This window comes from Palaemon carinicauda, chromosome 7, assembly GCF_036898095.1.
Source record: "Palaemon carinicauda isolate YSFRI2023 chromosome 7, ASM3689809v2, whole genome shotgun sequence".
Classification (NCBI taxonomy): Eukaryota; Metazoa; Arthropoda; class Malacostraca; order Decapoda; family Palaemonidae; genus Palaemon; species Palaemon carinicauda.
The window spans coordinates 154,422,300-154,427,299 of NC_090731.1; the positions used below are offsets into that span (position 1 = coordinate 154,422,300).

The 5,000-nt window shown below is 34.1% G+C and overlaps 1 pseudogene; it reads right to left on the minus strand.

Annotated features, from left to right (window-relative positions):
• Window positions 1-3,165: 3,165 nt before the first annotated feature.
• The window catches only part of LOC137643693 (uncharacterized), a 174,979-nt pseudogene continuing 173,144 nt past the window's right edge, over window positions 3,166-5,000 (minus strand).

Consider the following 5,000-nt stretch of genomic DNA (forward strand, 5'->3'; position numbering starts at 1 on the left):
TATAAACACTAACACAATTAAAAGCTCAGAAAACTAGGCTTTTTGAAGCCAAGCCACAATAAATTAGTCGAAATGGCGCAAGGCGTTTACGAAAAGAAAGAAAATGGGTACAGAGGCCAAAATAATAAATCTCCCTTACAAGATAGGACCTTTTGAGTTGGAAAATTATGGGTTAATCTCCCTGAACATTTAAGAGCAATCATCTCTGTTGTGGAAACTGTTGTCGGGGCCACCATATGAAACTCATCGAGGGAGATTTATGATTTTCAGCTAGAAGATTTTTTTTTAATTTTTTTTAAGGAAGAAAATTGTATTTTAGATATGTACTTTTTTTTTTTTTTATAATGGGTTGGCGAATATCATTTAGTTTCCAGGGGTGAAATCTATTGATGTTTTAAGACCAAAGGATTGAAAATAAGTCTCTCTCTCTCTCTCTCTCTCTCTCTCTCTCTGCTCCAGACAGCTACTTTATATCGAAGGTAAAGTTCAAACCAAAAAAATTATTGTATTTACCCACAGCTAATAATCAATTTCCGATGTTCTAAATTTGAAAATATATTTAGGTGAATATTTAAAGTTGCAATTGTGATTACAGTATATGTTAAAAGAAAATATTCATGTAAATATATTATGATGTATATTTAGTATTATATATTGTAAGAATTGTAAATATATTTATCATAATAAAAGAATAAAATAAATTTTCGTCATTTATTCAGTAAAGATTTTTTACTTCATCTTCCTTCTTCTATCCCTTTCTACGTCTTCTCTTTTCCATTCCTCTCTTTCCTCCTCTCCTTTCCGTATCCACATCCACATTCGACTTCCCTTTGTTCTCCCAATCCACACTACCAAGCCTTTTCCCCCCACTTACAATCCTATGTTTTCCTTTTCTTCTCTCTGTTCTTTTCATCTCCCTCTCAGTTGTCTCTCTTTGCTATTCCCATACACATCAGCTGTTCTCTATTCTCCTTCTATCCATAAATTTATCCATGGTATAATCTCTCCACATGCATTCTTATGTTTTCTTGTTCTTATCTGTCTGTCTTCTCATCTCAGTCGTCTCTCTATCCTTTGCTATTCCCCTACACATCAGCTGTTCTCTCTATCCTCATCATCTATTCCCCTGTCTACCCATCTATTAATCTATCTATAACATAGTCTCTCCACATGCATTCCTATGTTTTCTTGTTCTCATCTGTCTGTCTTCTCATCTCAGTTGTCTCTCTATCCTTTGCCATTCCCCTACGCTTCAGCTCTTCTCTCTATCCTCCTCATCTATTCCCCTGTCTACCCATCTATTAATCTATATAACATAGTCTCTCCACATGCATTCCTATGTTTTCTTGTTCTCATCTCAGTTGTGTCTCTATCCATTGCCATTCCCCTACACATCAGCTCTTCTCTCCACCCTCTTTATCTATTCTTCTATCTATCCATCCATCAATTCATCCACAGCATAGTCTTCTTTCATCTCCTCCCCAACGGCTTTTCTTCTCTGTTTTCCCGTCTCACTCTCAGTTCTCTCTATCCTTTGCTCCTCTCTCCACCCTCCTCACCTATTCTCATCTATCCATCCATCAATCCATTCACAGCATAGCCTTCTTTCATCTCCTCCTCCCCCTTGGCCCTTCGTATTCCCTCTACCTTCAATCTAATTGACTTTTCCCAGCTGTAAGCGAAGGTGATCAGCAGTGTGTCATTCTCATGGAGGTTCAATTTGTGGCCTGGCAAAAGTTCAGAAGTCAGGCCAAACTAAACTCAATCAAAGCGGAGAGAGAGAGAGAGAGAGAGAGAGAGAGAAGGAGAGAGAGAGAGAGAGAGAGAGAGAGAGAGAGAGAGTCTTATTTTGATGTAAACGATCGCATTAAAACCTTATTTTGATCCTTTTGCCATTTGCGACAAAATTATTTTGTTTGATTTTTAAAATAATCAAAATTAGAATTATGTCATTTATGTATTACTATTTTTTTTAGATTTTTTTTTAACGTTAATAAAAGCAAATCCTGTTAACATTATTTGCTGTTATAAGATTAAATGTTTTCAAAGTATTTTCGGTTCTTTACCAACAGAAAGTGTGTTCTCTGTTATGTCTTCAAATCCCCCCCCCCCTTCTTTCACTCTCTCTCATTATATATAAATAAATATATATATATATATATATATATATACACACACACACACACAATCGCATATATGCAAACGTTTTGATTTGACCTCATTATAAGCGTGTTTTATTTGACACTGGAAAAGCTTTTGATTTAACAAATTTTCTTTCAACAGTATAAACATTTTAAAGAATAGCTTTATTTTCAACTTGGGTAAATACTTTTGACCTCATTGCAAACGTTTTTAATTTAACATCTATTTTAGCAACAGTATAAACATTTGTAAGGAATAACATTTCCTCAACTTTAGTATACTCCTTTGACTTCATTGCAAATGGTTTTGATTTAACAAGTTTTCATGTGGTAAATTCTTTTGACTTCATTGCAAATATTTTTGACTTAGCAAGGTTTCCTATGGTAAATTTTTTGACTTCATTGTAAATGTTTTTGACTTAACAAGTTTTCCTGTGGTAAATCTTTTGCTTCATTGTAAATGTTTTTGACTAAGCAAGTTACCTGTGGAAAATCTTTTGACACCATTGTAAATGTTTTAACTTAAAAAAAATTTTTCTTATGGTAAATACTTTTGATTTCATTGTAAATGTTTTTGACTTATCAGGTTTTCCTGTGGTACATTCTTTTGACTTCATTGTAAATGTTTTTGACAAGTTTTCCTGTGGTAAATTCTTTTGACTTCATTGCAAATATTTTTCACTTAACATTTCTTGCTACAATTAAATATCCTACAAAAATGCTTTTAGTCTACCTCCACCCCTCCGGAGCATTCCCCCTCCCCCCAACCCCCCTCCCCCTTGGCTCATGTTTCTAAGAAGTGATGACATGAAAATGTCGTATAAAATCACATCGTTATGCCTAGATGCACCGTCGTATATAGCTTCTTGAGGAAGAAGTCTAAAGGGATCTGCACTGTCCAGAGATCTTAGAAATAAGAGAAAAGGTGTTGTAATCCTAGGAAGAAAATGCAGGATTTATATATATATATATATATATATATATACATACATATATACATACATACTTATAAGACAGCAAGGCACTCAAAATATCTGTTCAAACATAGTGCCAGATATTATAATGACTAGTGATACTTACATATATGCATTTCTATATGCAGTATGCATTATATACATTTACGTTATGCATATGTAAGCAGGTATGTGTATATATATACATGTGTAAGCAGGTGTATATATATTGTGTGTCTGTTTGAGTGTAAGTTATATATCAATATATTTAGCCTGTTTGTGCTCGAATGTATAAGGCCTATAGCCATATAGGCACACACATACTTTATAAACATGCCTAAGCATCTTTAAGTACTTGAATACATACACATACCTACGTACTTAAAATGCATATACATATGTATATATATTTGTATATATGCATATATGCATGTATATATGTATGCCTATATGTAATGCAATTATATATGTGTTGGTGCATTTATCTTTATGCATGTACAACTGAATTTAACACAGAGGTCATCTAGTCTCAAGGCTTTGCTGAAATTTGAGTGTTTCGGTACATTTCCTACAGGTACAATATATTACATTAGGTTACGTATATAAATCTAAAATGATCTACAAAATAATGCAGTGACAAAATTTGAAAGAATTTCCGTAGCTTTACTTTCTTAACCGAAGTCCCTTTTACTTACTCTTATACATTACTGATAAATTAGCCATATCTCAATTGAACATCCAAGGCATTGTTGATGGTTTCTATAGTGGCCACAAAAATTCTGGGCAAAATAAGCCACACCCCCTTATGACGTCATAGCCAATCCGGTCTCGTGTTTTCTATAGTGGCCACAGAGATTCCTGGCGAAATAAGCCACACTCCCTTATGACGTCATAGCCAATCATTTCTCGCGTTTTCTATAGTGGCCACAGGGATTCTGGGCAAAGTAAGCCACACTCCTGATGACGTCATAGGCAATCATGTTGTCTCCCTCGTTAACAGCGGTCACAACACATCCCCTTGATGTGATTATAAGTTAGTATAGTTTGAAATTTGTAAGGGGATGCATTGCGACCGCTGCTAACGTAGAAGACAACGTCATTAGCTATAACATCATTAGAGGGTGGGGCTTATTTTGCCCGGAATCTATGCGCCAACTATATTGAAGTCTACTTTAGTCCACCATCATACATATCATTTATTTTCTTATACATTATAGTGTTTACGATTTTCACCAGTAATCACTGAAAATCCGCGTTCAGTTATATGGCACTTTTTTTCAAACCACAGAACAAATAAAATTAAATAGTTATTACTCTGTTTCCCGATCTTCCATGTCTACATTATATACAACAATTGAAAAAATCGTGATGTTATTGGATAAATCTAATAAATCCATACATAGCTCACATATTTCTGTTTTATAGGGATTCAATAAGTTTCCATTCAGACGAATCTGATGCAGATGAATGCGACAACGTTGCAATTAATTGCAAATCCATATTTTCTTTTGGAGAAAAATTGGCTTTAATTTAAACTTTAAAAATGGTAACATCCTTTTCTTATAATGAAGAAAATAACATTTCCTTCTTATAGTTTCTTTAACAGAGGTTATAAAAAAGTTCCATTAACCCCATAAAAAAATGCATTCCACTTTTTTTAATTACAAATAATTCCACCTTTTTTTTATTACAAAAAAGATGACGTATTTTGTGCGAAGGTCATCCAGCAAAACTGTTCACATCCAGCTAATTTCTTTTCCTTTCACTTCACTACCCTTTTGAACGCCTGTAGGCTTGTGCTTCCTACTGGCATTCAAGGAAACTATACAAACACACCTTTCAATAAAACTGTACAGGCATTGTCCACTGTTGCATCCTTTCTCTTAGAAAATCATATTTTTCTATT